General features: G+C 45.6%; 11 pseudogenes; all 11 read left to right on the top strand.

Annotated features, from left to right (window-relative positions):
* Window positions 1-504: 504 nt before the first annotated feature.
* Window positions 505-768, top strand: LOC130312030 (U2 spliceosomal RNA; annotated as a pseudogene).
* A 1,488-nt stretch (window positions 769-2,256) lies between these two features.
* LOC130312051 (U2 spliceosomal RNA) lies at window positions 2,257-2,520 on the top strand (annotated as a pseudogene).
* A 1,485-nt stretch (window positions 2,521-4,005) lies between these two features.
* Window positions 4,006-4,269, top strand: LOC130312047 (U2 spliceosomal RNA; annotated as a pseudogene).
* Window positions 4,270-5,730: 1,461 nt separating this feature from the next.
* LOC130312053 (U2 spliceosomal RNA) lies at window positions 5,731-5,993 on the top strand (annotated as a pseudogene).
* Window positions 5,994-7,462: 1,469 nt separating this feature from the next.
* On the top strand, window positions 7,463-7,727 carry LOC130312052 (U2 spliceosomal RNA; annotated as a pseudogene).
* Window positions 7,728-9,219: 1,492 nt separating this feature from the next.
* Window positions 9,220-9,483, top strand: LOC130312029 (U2 spliceosomal RNA; annotated as a pseudogene).
* Window positions 9,484-10,950: 1,467 nt separating this feature from the next.
* Window positions 10,951-11,214, top strand: LOC130312028 (U2 spliceosomal RNA; annotated as a pseudogene).
* Window positions 11,215-12,678: 1,464 nt separating this feature from the next.
* On the top strand, window positions 12,679-12,942 carry LOC130312048 (U2 spliceosomal RNA; annotated as a pseudogene).
* A 4,574-nt stretch (window positions 12,943-17,516) lies between these two features.
* LOC130312054 (U2 spliceosomal RNA) lies at window positions 17,517-17,780 on the top strand (annotated as a pseudogene).
* Window positions 17,781-19,253: 1,473 nt separating this feature from the next.
* LOC130312011 (U2 spliceosomal RNA) lies at window positions 19,254-19,517 on the top strand (annotated as a pseudogene).
* A 1,465-nt stretch (window positions 19,518-20,982) lies between these two features.
* On the top strand, window positions 20,983-21,246 carry LOC130312026 (U2 spliceosomal RNA; annotated as a pseudogene).
* Window positions 21,247-21,359: the final 113 nt, after the last annotated feature.

Genomic DNA, 21,359 nt, shown 5'->3' with positions numbered 1-21,359 from the left:
CCAGAATCACCAGCGGCACCACCATCGATTGTCAGGTCACCCGGATTCAGCAAATACCAGAGTCCAAAATGATGCAGGTTTATACTGTTAATTTTCAGTTTATCGTTACAGTTGGTGTTATTCCATGTCGGAAGGGACGCAGCTACAGCCAGTGGGGTAACTAGAGACAGGCAGGCAGCTATGTGCAACAAAGGTAGGCGTGTTGTTTTCATATGCAGATCTGAAATATTGTCTTATATGCAAGAGGAGGAGTGATGGGGGTTCAGGCAAAAGCCAGGCTATGGATTGCATTGCTAAATGCTCCATCAGAGTGCAATGGTCGCCTGTCCTTTTTTTAAGTGATGATGTGGGTTTAGCCTGTGCTGTATGTATGTATGGGTGGCTGACTGCCACCCACCCAGAAAGTGTATGGGAGGCTGGTTGGCTGCCAGCCTTCCTTCCATTCCTATGAGTAATGTGAGTGCTCATGAAGGGGACATGGTTGGGTCCACCCCTTTCCCGGTTATCCCCTCTAGGCCTTTTGGCTTAGATCAAGTGTAAAAAAAGAAAGGATCTTGCGACAGATCGCATCCTGAGGCACGTTTTTTTTTGTGTGAATACTTGCACTTGGGTGACTTGTGAGCACATACTGATACATACGTTCCCTATCTGGGGACCATAAATTAAATGGATTTTTGAGAAAGGGAGCTGATTTGGAAGCTTGCTTCTGTCGCCCTATGCATTGACCCGATGTGGCAGTATCTTCGGGTAGTGAACAGTGCACCACCCCATTCCAGTGTTAAACAAGAAAGATTCTCATTTAATCCTCCGTGGGTGAGAATTTGAGTTTGAGAATTGGAGACCAAAATGATGAGTTGCACTGACTGGTTTATGAACGTCTATTCATTTAGCGTTTTAATGACCATGTTTGCACACTGATTGGTGTAAAAATAAAATAAAACTAAATAATAATAATCTAGCACACCTGTGCAGGTTTGACATGACATGACAGGTAGCTGTCTTGTGGGTGGTGCTGAATCCTGTTAAATGACATGAGGGTCTCATGCCTATACACAAGGGTGTGTCATTGCTGTTGCTTGACCATGCATTGGTTTCTGTGGTCAGTGAATGATAAAAACAAAATTTACCATCCATTGATGGATGGGAAATCCGCCATGAGGCATTTGTTTTTAGAAACTGCTGCTCACAACCAATGTTGCAATGGAGTGTCTCCATCTGCTGGTGGTATTGGAAAGGCATTAGTGCTATGACAGGGTCTGAAGAAGAAGAAGAAGAAGAAGAAGAAGAAGAAGAAGAAGAAGAAGAAGACGGAAAAAAATATATATAAAAAGAAAAAGAGAGAGAGAGAGAGAGACTGACTTAGTGAGCGAGTGAGTGAGAGAGTGAGAGTGAGTGAGAGTGAATGAGTGAGTGAGTGATTGAGTGAGTGAGTGAGTGAGAACAAATGAGTTAAAGCAAGTGAGTGAGAGAGATCGAATGAATGAAAGTCTGAATGACAGAAAGAAAAAAGGATGAAGAAAGAAGCATGAAGAAAAAAAAATGTATATGGAGTTGCTGACATGAGTGCAATCTACAAAGCCGTTGAGGCTGATCCTCATGGGAGGATTATTGCACCAGGACCCTTAGCACTTTTAAAATGCCATTCAATGCCACGGGCTAGATGTAAACTGCAGATGACCATGTTGTGGTAGTTACCATGGATACCCAAGTGATGTGTGAGCTAACACATAGGCCCAACAGATTCCAAGAAGGCCAGAATCACCAGCGGCACCACCATCGATTGTCAGGTCACCCGGATTCAGCAAATACCAGAGTCCAAAATGATGCAGGTTTATACTGTTAATTTTCAGTTTATCGTTACAGTTGGTGTTATTCCATGTCGGAAGGGACGCAGCTACAGCCAGTGGGGTAACTAGAGACAGGCAGGCAGCTATGTGCAACAAAGGTAGGCGTGTTGTTTTCATATGCAGATCTGAAATATTGTCTTATATGCAAGAGGAGGAGTGATGGGGGTTCAGGCAAAAGCCAGGCTATGGATTGCATTGCTAAATGCTCCATCAGAGTGCAATGGTCGCCTGTCCTTTTTTTAAGTGATGATGTGGGTTTAGCCTGTGCTGTATGTATGTACTGGTGGCTGACTGCCACCCACCCAGAAAGTGTATGGGAGGCTGGTTGGCTGCCAGCCTTCCTTCCATTCCTATGAGTAATGTGAGTGCTCATGAAGGGGACATGGTTGGGTCCACCCCTTTCCCGGTTATCCCCTCTAGGCCTTTTGGCTTAGATCAAGTGTAAAAAAAGAAAGGATCTTGCGACAGATCGCATCCTGAGGCACGTTTTTTTTTGTGTGAATACTTGCACTTGGGTGACTTGTGAGCACATACTGATACATACGTTCCCTATCTGGGGACCATAAATTAAATGGATTTTTGAGAAAGGGAGCTGATTTGGAAGCTTGCTTCTGTCGCCCTATGCATTGACCCGATGTGGCAGTATCTTCCGGTAGTGAACAGTGCACCACCCCATTCCAGTGTTAAACAAGAAAGATTCTCATTTAATCCTCCGTGGGTGAGAATTTGAGTTTGAGAATTGGAGACCAAAATGATGAGTTGCACTGACTGGTTTATGAACGTCTATTCATTTAGCGTTTTAATGACCATGTTTGCACACTGATTGGTGTAAAAAAATAAAATAAAACTAAATAATAATAATCTAGCACACCTGTGCAGGTTTGACATGACATGACAGGTAGCTGTCTTGTGGGTGGTGCTGAATCCTGTTAAATGACATGAGGGTCTCATGCCTATACACAAGGGTGTGTCATTGCTGTTGCTTGACCATGCATTGGTTTCTGTGGTCAGTGAATGATAAAAACAAAATTTACCATCCATTGATGGATGGGAAATCCGCCATGAGGCATTTGTTTTTAGAAACTGCTGCTCACAACCAATGTTGCAATGGAGTGTCTCCATCTGCTGGTGGTATTGGAAAGGCATTAGTGCTATGACAGGGTCTGAAGAAGAAGAAGAAGAAGAAGAAGAAGAAGAAGAAGAAGACGGAAAAAAATATATATAAAAAGAAAAAGAGAGAGAGAGAGAGAGACTGACTTAGTGAGCGAGTGAGTGAGAGAGTGAGAGTGAGTGAGAGTGAATGAGTGAGTGAGTGATTGAGTGAGTGAGTGAGTGAGTGAGAACAAATGAGTTAAAGCAAGTGAGTGAGAGAGATCGAATGAATGAAAGTCTGAATGACAGAAAGAAAAAAGGATGAAGAAAGAAGCATGAAGAAAAAAAAATGTATATGGAGTTGCTGACATGAGTGCAATCTACAAAGCCGTTGAGGCTGATCCTCATGGGAGGATTATTGCACCAGGACCCTTAGCACTTTTAAAATGCCATTCAATGCCACGGGCTAGATGTAAACTGCAGATGACCATGTTGTGGTAGTTACCATGGATACCCAAGTGATGTGTGAGCTAACACATAGGCCCAACAGATTCCAAGAAGGCCAGAATCACCAGCGGCACCACCATCGATTGTCAGGTCACCCGGATTCAGCAAATACCAGAGTCCAAAATGATGCAGGTTTATACTGTTAATTTTCAGTTTATCGTTACAGTTGGTGTTATTCCATGTCGGAAGGGACGCAGCTACAGCCAGTGGGGTAACTAGAGACAGGCAGGCAGCTATGTGCAACAAAGGTAGGCGTGTTGTTTTCATATGCAGATCTGAAATATTGTCTTATATGCAAGAGGAGGAGTGATGGGGGTTCAGGCAAAAGCCAGGCTATGGATTGCATTGCTAAATGCTCCATCAGAGTGCAATGGTCGCCTGTCCTTTTTTTAAGTGATGATGTGGGTTTAGCCTGTGCTGTATGTATGTATGGGTGGCTGACTGCCACCCACCCAGAAAGTGTATGGGAGGCTGGTTGGCTGCCAGCCTTCCTTCCATTCCTATGAGTAATGTGAGTGCTCATGAAGGGGACATGGTTGGGTCCACCCCTTTCCCGGTTATCCCCTCTAGGCCTTTTGGCTTAGATCAAGTGTAAAAAAAGAAAGGATCTTGCGACAGATCGCATCCTGAGGCACGTTTTTTTTTGTGTGAATACTTGCACTTGGGTGACTTGTGAGCACATACTGATACATACGTTCCCTATCTGGGGACCATAAATTAAATGGATTTTTGAGAAAGGGAGCTGATTTGGAAGCTTGCTTCTGTTGCCCTATGCATTGACCCGATGTGGCAGTATCTTCGGGTAGTGAACAGTGCACCACCCCATTCCAGTGTTAAACAAGAAAGATTCTCATTTAATCCTCCGTGGGTGAGAATTTGAGTTTGAGAATTGGAGACCAAAATGATGAGTTGCACTGACTGGTTTATGAACGTCTATTCATTTAGCGTTTTAATGACCATGTTTGCACACTGATTGGTGTAAAAAAATAAAATAAAACTAAATAATAATAATCTAGCACACCTGTGCAGGTTTGACATGACATGACAGGTAGCTGTCTTGTGGGTGGTGCTGAATCCTGTTAAATGACATGAGGGTCTCATGCCTATACACAAGGGTGTGTCATTGCTGTTGCTTGACCATGCATTGGTTTCTGTGGTCAGTGAATGATAAAAACAAAATTTACCATCCATTGATGGATGGGAAATCCGCCATGAGGCATTTGTTTTTAGAAACTGCTGCTCACAACCAATGTTGCAATGGAGTGTCTCCATCTGCTGGTGGTATTGGAAAGGCATTAGTGCTATGACAGGGTCTGAAGAAGAAGAAGAAGACGGAAAAAAATATATATAAAAAGAAAAAGAGAGAGAGAGAGAGAGACTGACTTAGTGAGCGAGTGAGTGAGAGAGTGAGAGTGAGTGAGAGTGAATGAGTGAGTGAGTGATTGAGTGAGTGAGTGAGTGAGTGAGAACAAATGAGTTAAAGCAAGTGAGTGAGAGAGATCGAATGAATGAAAGTCTGAATGACAGAAAGAAAAAAGGATGAAGAAAGAAGCATGAAGAAAAAAAAATGTATATGGAGTTGCTGACATGAGTGCAATCTACAAAGCCGTTGAGGCTGATCCTCATGGGAGGATTATTGCACCAGGACCCTTAGCACTTTTAAAATGCCATTCAATGCCACGGGCTAGATGTAAACTGCAGATGACCATGTTGTGGTAGTTACCATGGATACCCAAGTGATGTGTGAGCTAACACATAGGCCCAACAGATTCCAAGAAGGCCAGAATCACCAGCGGCACCACCATCGATTGTCAGGTCACCCGGATTCAGCAAATACCAGAGTCCAAAATGATGCAGGTTTATACTGTTAATTTTCAGTTTATCGTTACAGTTGGTGTTATTCCATGTCGGAAGGGACGCAGCTACAGCCAGTGGGGTAACTAGAGACAGGCAGGCAGCTATGTGCAACAAAGGTAGGCGTGTTGTTTTCATATGCAGATCTGAAATATTGTCTTATATGCAAGAGGAGGAGTGATGGGGGTTCAGGCAAAAGCCAGGCTATGGATTGCATTGCTAAATGCTCCATCAGAGTGCAATGGTCGCCTGTCCTTTTTTTAAGTGATGATGTGGGTTTAGCCTGTGCTGTATGTATGTATGGGTGGCTGACTGCCACCCACCCAGAAAGTGTATGGGAGGCTGGTTGGCTGCCAGCCTTCCTTCCATTCCTATGAGTAATGTGAGTGCTCATGAAGGGGACATGGTTGGGTCCACCCCTTTCCCGGTTATCCCCTCTAGGCCTTTTGGTTAGATCAAGTGTAAAAAAAGAAAGGATCTTGCGACAGATCGCATCCTGAGGCACGTTTTTTTTTGTGTGAATACTTGCACTTGGGTGACTTGTGAGCACATACTGATACATACGTTCCCTATCTGGGGACCATAAATTAAATGGATTTTTGAGAAAGGGAGCTGATTTGGAAGCTTGCTTCTGTCGCCCTATGCATTGACCCGATGTGGCAGTATCTTCGGGTAGTGAACAGTGCACCACCCCATTCCAGTGTTAAACAAGAAAGATTCTCATTTAATCCTCCGTGGGTGAGAATTTGAGTTTGAGAATTGGAGACCAAAATGATGAGTTGCACTGACTGGTTTATGAATGTCTATTCATTTAGCGTTTTAATGACCATGTTTGCACACTGATTGGTGTAAAAAAATAAAATAAAACTAAATAATAATAATCTAGCACACCTGTGCAGGTTTGACATGACATGACAGGTAGCTGTCTTGTGGGTGGTGCTGAATCCTGTTAAATGACATGAGGGTCTCATGCCTATACACAAGGGTGTGTCATTGCTGTTGCTTGACCATGCATTGGTTTCTGTGGTCAGTGAATGATAAAAACAAAATTTACCATCCATTGATGGATGGGAAATCCGCCATGAGGCATTTGTTTTTAGAAACTGCTGCTCACAACCAATGTTGCAATGGAGTGTCTCCATCTGCTGGTGGTATTGGAAAGGCATTAGTGCTATGACAGGGTCTGAAGAAGAAGAAGAAGAAGAAGAAGAAGACGGAAAAAAATATATATAAAAAGAAAAAGAGAGAGAGAGAGAGAGACTGACTTAGTGAGCGAGTGAGTGAGAGAGTGAGAGTGAGTGAGAGTGAATGAGTGAGTGAGTGATTGAGTGAGTGAGTGAGTGAGAACAAATGAGTTAAAGCAAGTGAGTGAGAGAGATCGAATGAATGAAAGTCTGAATGACAGAAAGAAAAAAGGATGAAGAAAGAAGCATGAAGAAAAAAAAATGTATATGGAGTTGCTGACATGAGTGCAATCTACAAAGCCGTTGAGGCTGATCCTCATGGGAGGATTATTGCACCAGGACCCTTAGCACTTTTAAAATGCCATTCAATGCCACGGGCTAGATGTAAACTGCAGATGACCATGTTGTGGTAGTTACCATGGATACCCAAGTGATGTGTGAGCTAACACATAGGCCCAACAGATTCCAAGAAGGCCAGAATCACCAGCGGCACCACCATCGATTGTCAGGTCACCCGGATTCAGCAAATACCAGAGTCCAAAATGATGCAGGTTTATACTGTTAATTTTCAGTTTATCGTTACAGTTGGTGTTATTCCATGTCGGAAGGGACGCAGCTACAGCCAGTGGGGTAACTAGAGACAGGCAGGCAGCTATGTGCAACAAAGGTAGGCGTGTTGTTTTCATATGCAGATCTGAAATATTGTCTTATATGCAAGAGGAGGAGTGATGGGGGTTCAGGCAAAAGCCAGGCTATGGATTGCATTGCTAAATGCTCCATCAGAGTGCAATGGTCGCCTGTCCTTTTTTTAAGTGATGATGTGGGTTTAGCCTGTGCTGTATGTATGTACTGGTGGCTGACTGCCACCCACCCAGAAAGTGTATGGGAGGCTGGTTGGCTGCCAGCCTTCCTTCCATTCCTATGAGTAATGTGAGTGCTCATGAAGGGGACATGGTTGGGTCCACCCCTTTCCCGGTTATCCCCTCTAGGCCTTTTGGCTTAGATCAAGTGTAAAAAAAGAAAGAATCTTGCGACAGATCGCATCCTGAGGCACGTTTTTTTTTTGTGTGAATACTTGCACTTGGGTGACTTGTGAGCACATACTGATACATACGTTCCCTATCTGGGGACCATAAATTAAATGGATTTTTGAGAAAGGGAGCTGATTTGGAAGCTTGCTTCTGTCGCCCTATGCATTGACCCGATGTGGCAGTATCTTCCGGTAGTGAACAGTGCACCACCCCATTCCAGTGTTAAACAAGAAAGATTCTCATTTAATCCTCCGTGGGTGAGAATTTGAGTTTGAGAATTGGAGACCAAAATGATGAGTTGCACTGACTGGTTTATGAACGTCTATTCATTTAGCGTTTTAATGACCATGTTTGCACACTGATTGGTGTAAAAAAATAAAATAAAACTAAATAATAATAATCTAGCACACCTGTGCAGGTTTGACATGACATGACAGGTAGCTGTCTTGTGGGTGGTGCTGAATCCTGTTAAATGACATGAGGGTCTCATGCCTATACACAAGGGTGTGTCATTGCTGTTGCTTGACCATGCATTGGTTTCTGTGGTCAGTGAATGATAAAAACAAAATTTACCATCCATTGATGGATGGGAAATCCGCCATGAGGCATTTGTTTTTAGAAACTGCTGCTCACAACCAATGTTGCAATGGAGTGTCTCCATCTGCTGGTGGTATTGGAAAGGCATTAGTGCTATGACAGGGTCTGAAGAAGAAGAAGAAGAAGAAGAAGAAGAAGAAGAAGAAGAAGACGGAAAAAAATATATATAAAAAGAAAAAGAGAGAGAGAGAGAGAGACTGACTTAGTGAGCGAGTGAGTGAGAGAGTGAGAGTGAGTGAGAGTGAATGAGTGAGTGAGTGATTGAGTGAGTGAGTGAGTGAGTGAGTGAGAACAAATGAGTTAAAGCAAGTGAGTGAGAGAGATCGAATGAATGAAAGTCTGAATGACAGAAAGAAAAAAGGATGAAGAAAGAAGCATGAAGAAAAAAAAATGTATATGGAGTTGCTGACATGAGTGCAATCTACAAAGCCGTTGAGGCTGATCCTCATGGGAGGATTATTGCACCAGGACCCTTAGCACTTTTAAAATGCCATTCAATGCCACGGGCTAGATGTAAACTGCAGATGACCATGTTGTGGTAGTTACCATGGATACCCAAGTGATGTGTGAGCTAACACATAGGCCCAACAGATTCCAAGAAGGCCAGAATCACCAGCGGCACCACCATCGATTGTCAGGTCACCCGGATTCAGCAAATACCAGAGTCCAAAATGATGCAGGTTTATACTGTTAATTTTCAGTTTATCGTTACAGTTGGTGTTATTCCATGTCGGAAGGGACGCAGCTACAGCCAGTGGGGTAACTAGAGACAGGCAGGCAGCTATGTGCAACAAAGGTAGGCGTGTTGTTTTCATATGCAGATCTGAAATATTGTCTTATATGCAAGAGGAGGAGTGATGGGGGTTCAGGCAAAAGCCAGGCTATGGATTGCATTGCTAAATGCTCCATCAGAGTGCAATGGTCGCCTGTCCTTTTTTTAAGTGATGATGTGGGTTTAGCCTGTGCTGTATGTATGTATGGGTGGCTGACTGCCACCCACCCAGAAAGTGTATGGGAGGCTGGTTGGCTGCCAGCCTTCCTTCCATTCCTATGAGTAATGTGAGTGCTCATGAAGGGGACATGGTTGGGTCCACCCCTTTCCCGGTTATCCCCTCTAGGCCTTTTGGCTTAGATCAAGTGTAAAAAAAGAAAGGATCTTGCGACAGATCGCATCCTGAGGCACGTTTTTTTTTGTGTGAATACTTGCACTTGGGTGACTTGTGAGCACATACTGATACATACGTTCCCTATCTGGGGACCATAAATTAAATGGATTTTTGAGAAAGGGAGCTGATTTGGAAGCTTGCTTCTGTCGCCCTATGCATTGACCCGATGTGGCAGTATCTTCGGGTAGTGAACAGTGCACCACCCCATTCCAGTGTTAAACAAGAAAGATTCTCATTTAATCCTCCGTGGGTGAGAATTTGAGTTTGAGAATTGGAGACCAAAATGATGAGTTGCACTGACTGGTTTATGAACGTCTATTCATTTAGCGTTTTAATGACCATGTTTGCACACTGATTGGTGTAAAAAAATAAAATAAAACTAAATAATAATAATCTAGCACACCTGTGCAGGTTTGACATGACATGACAGGTAGCTGTCTTGTGGGTGGTGCTGAATCCTGTTAAATGACATGAGGGTCTCATGCCTATACAAAAGGGTGTGTCATTGCTGTTGCTTGACCATGCATTGGTTTCTGTGGTCAGTGAATGATAAAAACAAAATTTACCATCCATTGATGGATGGGAAATCCGCCATGAGGCATTTGTTTTTAGAAACTGCTGCTCACAACCAATGTTGCAATGGAGTGTCTCCATCTGCTGGTGGTATTGGAAAGGCATTAGTGCTATGACAGGGTCTGAAGAAGAAGAAGAAGAAGAAGACGGAAAAAAATATATATAAAAAGAAAAAGAGAGAGAGAGAGAGAGACTGACTTAGTGAGCGAGTGAGTGAGAGAGTGAGAGTGAGTGAGAGTGAATGAGTGAGTGAGTGATTGAGTGAGTGAGTGAGTGAGTGAGAACAAATGAGTTAAAGCAAGTGAGTGAGAGAGATCGAATGAATGAAAGTCTGAATGACAGAAAGAAAAAAGGATGAAGAAAGAAGCATGAAGAAAAAAAAATGTATATGGAGTTGCTGACATGAGTGCAATCTACAAAGCCGTTGAGGCTGATCCTCATGGGAGGATTATTGCACCAGGACCCTTAGCACTTTTAAAATGCCATTCAATGCCACGGGCTAGATGTAAACTGCAGATGACCATGTTGTGGTAGTTACCATGGATACCCAAGTGATGTGTGAGCTAACACATAGGCCCAACAGATTCCAAGAAGGCCAGAATCACCAGCGGCACCACCATCGATTGTCAGGTCACCCGGATTCAGCAAATACCAGAGTCCAAAATGATGCAGGTTTATACTGTTAATTTTCAGTTTATCGTTACAGTTGGTGTTATTCCATGTCGGAAGGGACGCAGCTACAGCCAGTGGGGTAACTAGAGACAGGCAGGCAGCTATGTGCAACAAAGGTAGGCGTGTTGTTTTCATATGCAGATCTGAAATATTGTCTTATATGCAAGAGGAGGAGTGATGGGGGTTCAGGCAAAAGCCAGGCTATGGATTGCATTGCTAAATGCTCCATCAGAGTGCAATGGTCGCCTGTCCTTTTTTTAAGTGATGATGTGGGTTTAGCCTGTGCTGTATGTATGTATGGGTGGCTGACTGCCACCCACCCAGAAAGTGTATAGGAGGCTGGTTGGCTGCCAGCCTTCCTTCCATTCCTATGAGTAATGTGAGTGCTCATGAAGGGGACATGGTTGGGTCCACCCCTTTCCCGGTTATCCCCTCTAGGCCTTTTGGCTTAGATCAAGTGTAAAAAAAGAAAGGATCTTGCGACAGATCGCATCCTGAGGCACGTTTTTTTTTGTGTGAATACTTGCACTTGGGTGACTTGTGAGCACATACTGATACATACGTTCCCTATCTGGGGACCATAAATTAAATGGATTTTTGAGAAAGGGAGCTGATTTGGAAGCTTGCTTCTGTCGCCCTATGCATTGACCCGATGTGGCAGTATCTTCGGGTAGTGAACAGTGCACCACCCCATTCCAGTGTTAAACAAGAAAGATTCTCATTTAATCCTCCGTGGGTGAGAATTTGAGTTTGAGAATTGGAGACCAAAATGATGAGTTGCACTGACTGGTTTATGAACGTCTATTCATTTAGCGTTTTAATGACCATGTTTGCACACTGATTGGTGTAAAAAAATAAAATAAAACTAAATAATAATAATCTAGCACACCTGTGCAGGTTTGACATGACATGACAGGTAGCTGTCTTGTGGGTGGTGCTGAATCCTGTTAAATGACATGAGGGTCTCATGCCTATACACAAGGGTGTGTCATTGCTGTTGCTTGACCATGCATTGGTTTCTGTGGTCAGTGAATGATAAAAACAAAATTTACCATCCATTGATGGATGGGAAATCCGCCATGAGGCATTTGTTTTTAGAAACTGCTGCTCACAACCAATGTTGCAATGGAGTGTCTCCATCTGCTGGTGGTATTGGAAAGGCATTAGTGCTATGACAGGGTCTGAAGAAGAAGAAGAAGAAGACGGAAAAAAATATATATAAAAAGAAAAAGAGAGAGAGAGAGAGAGACTGACTTAGTGAGCGAGTGAGTGAGAGAGTGAGAGTGAGTGAGAGTGAATGAGTGAGTGAGTGATTGAGTGAGTGAGTGAGTGAGTGAGAACAAATGAGTTAAAGCAAGTGAGTGAGAGAGATCGAATGAATGAAAGTCTGAATGACAGAAAGAAAAAAGGATGAAGAAAGAAGCATGAAGAAAAAAAAATGTATATGGAGTTGCTGACATGAGTGCAATCTACAAAGCCGTTGAGGCTGATCCTCATGGGAGGATTATTGCACCAGGACCCTTAGCACTTTTAAAATGCCATTCAATGCCACGGGCTAGATGTAAACTGCAGATGACCATGTTGTGGTAGTTACCATGGATACCCAAGTGATGTGTGAGCTAACACATAGGCCCAACAGATTCCAAGAAGGCCAGAATCACCAGCGGCACCACCATCGATTGTCAGGTCACCCGGATTCAGCAAATACCAGAGTCCAAAATGATGCAGGTTTATACTGTTAATTTTCAGTTTATCGTTACAGTTGGTGTTATTCCATGTCGGAAGGGACGCAGCTACAGCCAGTGGGGTAACTAGAGACAGGCAGGCAGCTATGTGCAACAAAGGTAGGCGTGTTGTTTTCATATGCAGATCTGAAATATTGTCTTATATGCAAGAGGAGGAGTGATGGGGGTTCAGGCAAAAGCCAGGCTATGGATTGCATTGCTAAATGCTCCATCAGAGTGCAATGGTCGCCTGTCCTTTTTTTAAGTGATGATGTGGGTTTAGCCTGTGCTGTATGTATGTATGGGTGGCTGACTGCCACCCACCCAGAAAGTGTATGGGAGGCTGGTTGGCTGCCAGCCTTCCTTCCATTCCTATGAGTAATGTGAGTGCTCATGAAGGGGACATGGTTGGGTCCACCCCTTTCCCGGTTATCCCCTCTAGGCCTTTTGGCTTAGATCAAGTGTAAAAAAAGAAAGGATCTTGCGACAGATTGCATCCTGAGGCACGTTTTTTTTTGTGTGAATACTTGCACTTGGGTGACTTGTGAGCACATACTGATACATACGTTCCCTATCTGGGGACCATACATTAAATGGATTTTTGAGAAAGGGAGCTGATTTGGAAGCTTGCTTCTGTCGCCCTATGCATTGACCCGATGTGGCAGTATCTTCGGGTAGTGAACAGTGCACCACCCCATTCCAGTGTTAAACAAGAAAGATTCTCATTTAATCCTCCGTGGGTGAGAATTTGAGTTTGAGAATTGGAGACCAAAATGATGAGTTGCACTGACTGGTTTATGAACGTCTATTCATTTAGCGTTTTAATGACCATGTTTGCACACTGATTGGTGTAAAAAAATAAAATAAAACTAAATAATAGTAATCTAGCACACCTGTGCAGGTTTGACATGACATGACAGGTAGCTGTCTTGTGGGTGGTGCTGAATCCTGTTAAATGACATGAGGGTCTCATGCCTATACACAAGGGTGTGTCATTGCTGTTGCTTGACCATGCATTGGTTTCTGTGGTCAGTGAATGATAAAAACAAAATTTACCATCCATTGATGGATGGGAAATCCGCCATGAGGCATTTGTTTTTAGAAACTGCTGCTCACAACCAATGTTGCAATGGAGTGTCTCCATCTGCTGGTGGTATTGGAAAGGCATTAGTGCTATGACAGGGTCTGAAGAAGAAGAAGAAGAAGAAGAAGAAGACGGAAAAAAATATATATAAAAAGAAAAAGAGAGAGAGAGAGAGAGAGAGACTGACTTAGTGAGCGAGTGAGTGAGAGAGTGAGAGTGAGTGAGAGTGAATGAGTGAGTGAGTGATTGAGTGAGTGAGTGAGTGAGTGAGAACAAATGAGTTAAAGCAAGTGAGTGAGAGAGATCGAATGAATGAAAGTCTGAATGACAGAAAGAAAAAAGGATGAAGAAAGAAGCATGAAGAAAAAAAAATGTATATGGAGTTGCTGACATGAGTGCAATCTACAAAGCCGTTGAGGCTGATCCTCATGGGAGGATTATTGCACCAGGACCCTTAGCACTTTTAAAATGCCATTCAATGCCACGGGCTAGATGTAAACTGCATGTCACGATGCCGGCTGGCAGGAGGTGGATCCTCTGTGCCAGAGAGGGATGGCGAGGACCGTGCTAGTGGACCGGTTCTAAGACACTACTGGTTTTCACCAGAGCCCGCCGCAAAGCGGGATGGTCTTGCTGCGGCGGTAGTGACCAGGTCGTATCCACTAGCAACGGCTCACCTCTCTGGCTGCTGAAGATAGGCGAGGTACAAGGGAGTAGGCAGAAGCAAAGTCGGACGTAGCAGAAGGTCGGGGGCAGGCGGCAAGGTTCGTAGTCAGGGGAGATAGCAGTAGTTCTGGTACACAGGGTATAAACACACAAAAACGCTTTCACTAGGCTCTAGGGCAACAAGATCCGGCAAGGAAGTGCAAGGGAGGAGACTAGATATAGCCAGGAAACAGATGGGAACCAATTAAACTAATTGGGCCAGGCACCAATCATTGGTGCACTGGCCCTTTAAGTCTCAGGGAGCTGGCGCGCGCGCGCCCTAGAGAGCGGAGCCGCGCGCGCCAGCACATGACCGCAGGAGACGGGAACGGGTAAGTGACCTGGGATGCGATTCGCGAGCGGGCGCGTCCCGCTGTGCGAATCGCATCCCCAACGGCCATGACAGGGCAGCGCTCCCGGTCAGCGCTGACCGGGGAGCTGCAGGGAGAAAGGCGCCGTGAGCGCTCCGGGGAGGAGCGGGGACCCGGAGCGCTAGGCGTAACAGTACCCCCCCCCTTAGGTCTCCCCTTCTCTTTATCGGGTAACTGCCTCCCCTGGGATGAGGACACCGGGAAAGGAAGGAGGGATTCCTCAACGGCAGGCAGAACCGCAGGAGTAGGAATGGGGAGAGAGGGCAGAGGGCGAGACCTGGCACGGGGCAGTGTGACACCAGGACGGGGGCCATGGGGTGGCACAGAGGCTTGCCTGACGGGACTGGGAGGGGGGGAGGGGCATTTCCTGTGGCAGGCAGAGTCCTTAATGACCTTAGGGGGACCGGATACAGGAGGAACCACAGGGTCACGGCAGGGAGTACTGGGAACCGGTTTTAGACAGTTCTTGGAACAAGAGGACCCCCAACTCCTGATCTCCCCAGTGGACCAATCCAGGGTAGGGGAATGAAGTTGAAGCCAGGGAAGTCCAAGGAGAATTTCCGAGGTGCAATTGGGGAGGACCAAAAGTTCAATCCTCTCATGATGAGATCCGATGCTCATAAGAAGGGGCTCCGTGCGGAAACGTATGGTGCAATCCAACTTGGCTCCGTTGACCGCGGAAACGTGGAGTGGCTTGACAAGACGGGTCACCGGAATGCGAAATTTATTCACTAGGGACTCTCGAATAAAATTTCCAGAAGCTCCAGAGTCCAGGCAGGCCACGGCTGAGAGAGAAGAGCTGGCTGAAGCAGAAATCCGCACGGGTACCGTGAGACGTGGAGGAGCAGACTTGGAACCAAGAGACGCCACACCCACGTGAGCTGGGTGCGTGCGTGCGTTTCCCAGGCGTGGAGGACGGATAGGGCAATCCACCAAGAAATGCTCGGTACTGGCACAGTAAAGACAGAGATTTTCTTCCCTGCGGCGATTCCTCTCTTCCTGGGTCAGGCGAGACTTATCCACTTGCATGGCCTCCTCGGCGGGAGGCCCAGGCGTAGATTGCAACGGATACTGTGGGAGAGGTGCCCAGAGATCTAAGTCTTTTTCCTGGCGGAGCTCTTGGTGTCGCTCAGAAAAACGCATGTCAATGCGGGTAGCTAGATGGATGAGTTCTTGCAGATTGGCAGGAATCTCTCGTGCGGCCAGCACATCCTTGATGCGACTGGATAGGCCTTTTTTGAAGGTCGCGCAGAGTGCCTCATTATTCCAGGATAATTCTGAAGCAAGGGTACGGAACTGTACGGCATACTCGCCAACGGAAGAATTACCCTGGACCAGGTTCAACAGGGCAGTCTCAGCAGAAGAGGCTCGGGCAGGTTCCTCAAAGACACTTCGGATTTCCGAGAAGAAGGAGTGTACGGAGGCAGTGACGGGGTCATTGCGGTCCCAGAGCGGTGTGGCCCAAGACAGAGCTTTTCCAGACAGAAGGCTGACTACGAAAGCCACCTTAGACCTTTCAGTGGGAAACAGGTCCGACATCATCTCCAGGTGCAATGAACATTGCGAAAGAAAGCCACGGCAAAACTTAGAGTCCCCATTAAATTTGTCCGGCAAGGACAGGTGGAGGCTAGGAGTGGCCACTCGCAGCGGAGGAGGTGCAGGAGCTGGCGAAGGAGATGATTGCTGAAGAAGTTGCGAATGTTGGCGCACAATGGTGGACACTTCCGACAGCTGGTGGGTTAGATGGGCGATCTGTCGGGCGATATCAGAGACAACTGGCAGGGGAACCTCAGCGGGATCCATGGCCGGATCTACTGTCACGATGCCGGCTGGCAGGAGGTGGATCCTCTGTGCCAGAGAGGGATGGCGAGGACCGTGCTAGTGGACCGGTTCTAAGACACTACTGGTTTTCACCAGAGCCCGCCGCAAAGCGGGATGGTCTTGCTGCGGCGGTAGTGACCAGGTCGTATCCACTAGCAACGGCTCACCTCTCTGGCTGCTGAAGATAGGCGAGGTACAAGGGAGTAGGCAGAAGCAAAGTCGGACGTAGCAGAAGGTCGGGGGCAGGCGGCAAGGTTCGTAGTCAGGGGAGATAGCAGTAGTTCTGGTACACAGGGTATAAACACACAAAAACGCTTTCACTAGGCTCTAGGGCAACAAGATCCGGCAAGGAAGTGCAAGGGAGGAGACTAGATATAGCCAGGAAACAGATGGGAACCAATTAAACTAATTGGGCCAGGCACCAATCATTGGTGCACTGGCCCTTTAAGTCTCAGGGAGCTGGCGCGCGCGCGCCCTAGAGAGCGGAGCCGCGCGCGCCAGCACATGACCGCAGGAGACGGGAACGGGTAAGTGACCTGGGATGCGATTCGCGAGCGGGCGCGTCCCGCTGTGCGAATCGCATCCCCAACGGCCATGACAGGGCAGCGCTCCCGGTCAGCGCTGACCGGGGAGCTGCAGGGAGAAAGGCGCCGTGAGCGCTCCGGGGAGGAGCGGGGACCCGGAGCGCTAGGCGTAACACTGCAGATGACCATGTTGTGGTAGTTACCATGGATACCCAAGTGATGTGTGAGCTAACACATAGGCCCAACAGATTCCAAGAAGGCCAGAATCACCAGCGGCACCACCATCGATTGTCAGGTCACCCGGATTCAGCAAATACCAGAGTCCAAAATGATGCAGGTTTATACTGTTAATTTTCAGTTTATCGTTACAGTTGGTGTTATTCCATGTCGGAAGGGACGCAGCTACAGCCAGTGGGGTAACTAGAGACAGGCAGGCAGCTATGTGCAACAAAGGTAGGCGTGTTGTTTTCATATGCAGATCTGAAATATTGTCTTATATGCAAGAGGAGGAGTGATGGGGGTTCAGGCAAAAGCCAGGCTATGGATTGCATTGCTAAATGCTCCATCAGAGTGCAATGGTCGCCTGTCCTTTTTTTAAGTGATGATGTGGGTTTAGCCTGTGCTGTATGTATGTATGGGTGGCTGACTGCCACCCACCCAGAAAGTGTATGGGAGGCTGGTTGGCTGCCAGCCTTCCTTCCATTCCTATGAGTAATGTGAGTGCTCATGAAGGGGACATGGTTGGGTCCACCCCTTTCCCGGTTATCCCCTCTAGGCCTTTTGGCTTAGATCAAGTGTAAAAAAAGAAAGGATCTTGCGACAGATCGCATCCTGAGGCACATTTTTTTTTGTGTGAATACTTGCACTTGGGTGACTTGTGAGCACATACTGATACATACGTTCCCTATCTGGGGACCATAAATTAAATGGATTTTTGAGAAAGGGAGCTGATTTGGAAGCTTGCTTCTGTCGCCCTATGCATTGACCCGATGTGGCAGTATCTTCGGGTAGTGAACAGTGCACCACCCCATTCCAGTGTTAAACAAGAAAGATTCTCATTTAATCCTCCGTGGGTGAGAATTTGAGTTTGAGAATTGGAGACCAAAATGATGAGTTGCACTGACTGGTTTATGAACGTCTATTCATTTAGCGTTTTAATGACCATGTTTGCACACTGATTGGTGTAAAAAAATAAAATAAAACTAAATAATAATTATCTAGCACACCTGTGCAGGTTTGACATGACATGACAGGTAGCTGTCTTGTGGGTGGTGCTGAATCCTGTTAAATGACATGAGGGTCTCATGCCTATACACAAGGGTGTGTCATTGCTGTTGCTTGACCATGCATTGGTTTCTGTGGTCAGTGAATGATAAAAACAAAATTTACCATCCATTGATGGATGGGAAATCCGCCATGAGGCATTTGTTTTTAGAAACTGCTGCTCACAACCAATGTTGCAATGGAGTGTCTCCATCTGCTGGTGGTATTGGAAAGGCATTAGTGCTATGACAGGGTCTGAAGAAGAAGAAGAAGAAGAAGAAGAAGACGGAAAAAAATATATATAAAAAGAAAAAGAGAGAGAGAGAGAGAGACTGACTTAGTGAGCGAGTGAGTGAGAGAGTGAGAGTGAGTGAGAGTGAATGAGTGAGTGAGTGATTGAGTGAGTGAGTGAGTGAGTGAGAACAAATGAGTTAAAGCAAGTGAGTGAGAGAGATCGAATGAATGAAAGTCTGAATGACAGAAAGAAAAAAGGATGAAGAAAGAAGCATGAAGAAAAAAAAATGTATATGGAGTTGCTGACATGAGTGCAATCTACAAAGCCGTTGAGGCTGATCCTCATGGGAGGATTATTGCACCAGGACCCTTAGCACTTTTAAAATGCCATTCAATGCCACGGGCTAGATGTAAACTGCAGATGACCATGTTGTGGTAGTTACCATGGATACCCAAGTGATGTGTGAGCTAACACATAGGCCCAACAGATTCCAAGAAGGCCAGAATCACCAGCGGCACCACCATCGATTGTCAGGTCACCCGGATTCAGCAAATACCAGAGTCCAAAATGATGCAGGTTTATACTGTTAATTTTCAGTTTATCGTTACAGTTGGTGTTATTCCATGTCGGAAGGGACGCAGCTACAGCCAGTGGGGTAACTAGAGACAGGCAGGCAGCTATGTGCAACAAAGGTAGGCGTGTTGTTTTCATATGCAGATCTGAAATATTGTCTTATATGCAAGAGGAGGAGTGATGGGGGTTCAGGCAAAAGCCAGGCTATGGATTGCATTGCTAAATGCTCCATCAGAGTGCAATGGTCGCCTGTCCTTTTTTTAAGTGATGATGTGGGTTTAGCCTGTGCTGTATGTATGTATGGGTGGCTGACTGCCACCCACCCAGAAAGTGTATGGGAGGCTGGTTGGCTGCCAGCCTTCCTTCCATTCCTATGAGTAATGTGAGTGCTCATGAAGGGGACATGGTTGGGTCCACCCCTTTCCCGGTTATCCCCTCTAGGCCTTTTGGCTTAGATCAAGTGTAAAAAAAGAAAGGATCTTGCGACAGATCGCATCCTGAGGCACGTTTTTTTTTGTGTGAATACTTGCACTTGGGTGACTTGTGAGCACATACTGATACATACGTTCCCTATTTGGGGACCATAAATTAAATGGATTTTTGAGAAAGGGAGCTGATTTGGAAGCTTGCTTCTGTCGCCCTATGCATTGACCCGATGTGGCAGTATCTTCGGGTAGTGAACAGTGCACCACCCCATTCCAGTGTTAAACAAGAAAGATTCTCATTTAATCCTCCGTGGGTGAGAATTTGAGTTTGAGAATTGGAGACCAAAATGATGAGTTGCACTGACTGGTTTATGAACGTCTATTCATTTAGCGTTTTAATGACCATGTTTGCACACTGATTGGTGTAAAAAAATAAAATAAAACTAAATAATAATAATCTAGCACACCTGTGCAGGTTTGACATGACATGACAGGTAGCTGTCTTGTGGGTGGTGCTGAATCCTGTTAAATGACATGAGGGTCTCATGCCTATACACAAGGGTGTGTCATTGCTGTTGCTTGACCATGCATTGGTTTCTGTGGTCAGTGAATGATAAAAACAAAATTTACCATCCATTGATGGATGGGAAATCCGCCATGAGGCATTTGTTTTTAGAAACTGCTGCTCACAACCAATGTTGCAATGGAGTGTCTCCATCTGCTGGTGGTATTGGAAAGGCATTAGTGCTATGACAGGGTCTGAAGAAGAAGAAGAAGAAGACGGAAAAAAATATATATAAAAAGAAAAAGAGAGAGAGAGAGAGAGACTGACTTAGTGAGCGAGTGAGTGAGAGAGTGAGAGTGAGTGAGAGTGAATGAGTGAGTGAGTGATTGAGTGAGTGAGTGAGTGAGTGAGAACAAATGAGTTAAAGCAAGTGAGTGAGAGAGATCGAATGAATGAAAGTCTGAATGACAGAAAGAAAAAAGGATGAAGAAAGAAGCATGAAGAAAAAAAAATGTATATGGAGTTGCTGACATGAGTGCAATCTACAAAGCCGTTGAGGCTGATCCTCATGGGAGGATTATTGCACCAGGACCCTTAGCACTTTTAAAATGCCATTCAATGCCACGGGCTAGATGTAAACTGCAGATGACCATGTTGTGGTAGTTACCATGGATACCCAAGTGATGTGTGAGCTAACACATAGGCCCAACAGATTCCAAGAAGGCCAGAATCACCAGCGGCACCACCATCGATTGTCAGGTCACCCGGATTCAGGAAATACCAGAGTCCAAAATGATGCAGGTTTATACTGTTAATTTTCAGTTTATCGTTACAGTTGGTGTTATTCCATGTCGGAAGGGACGCAGCTACAGCCAGTGGGGTAACTAGAGACAGGCAGGCAGCTATGTGCAACAAAGGTAGGCGTGTTGTTTTCATATGCAGATCTGAAATATTGTCTTATATGCAAGAGGAGGAGTGATGGGGGTTCAGGCAAAAGCCAGGCTATGGATTGCATTGCTAAATGCTCCATCAGAGTGCAATGGTCGCCTGTCCTTTTTTTTAAGTGATGATGTGGGTTTAGCCTGTGCTGTATGTATGTATGGGTGGCTGACTGCCACCCACCCAGAAAGTGTATGGGAGGCTGGTTGGCTGCCAGCCTTCCTTCCATTCCTATGAGTAATGTGAGTGCTCATGAAGGGGACATGGTTGGGTCCACCCCTTTCCCGGTTATCCCCTCTAGGCCTTTTGGCTTAGATCAAGTGTAAAAAAAGAAAGGATCTTGCGACAGATCGCATCCTGAGGCACGTTTTTTTTTGTGTGAATACTTGCACTTGGGTGACTTGTGAGCACATACTGATACATACGTTCCCTATCTGGGGACCATAAATTAAATGGATTTTTGAGAAAGGGAGCTGATTTGGAAGCTTGCTTCTGTCGCCCTATGCATTGACCCGATGTGGCAGTATCTTCGGGTAGTGAACAGTGCACCACCCAATTCCAGTGTTAAACAAGAAAGATTCTCATTTAATCCTCCGTGGGTGAGAATTTGAGTTTGAGAATTGGAGACCAAAATGATGAGTTGCACTGACTGGTTTATGAACGTCTA

Source organism: Hyla sarda, unplaced genomic scaffold, assembly GCF_029499605.1.
Source record: "Hyla sarda isolate aHylSar1 unplaced genomic scaffold, aHylSar1.hap1 scaffold_1700, whole genome shotgun sequence".
Lineage (NCBI taxonomy): Eukaryota > Metazoa > Chordata > Amphibia > Anura > Hylidae > Hyla > Hyla sarda.
This window is presented reverse-complemented; position numbering and strand designations above follow the sequence as displayed.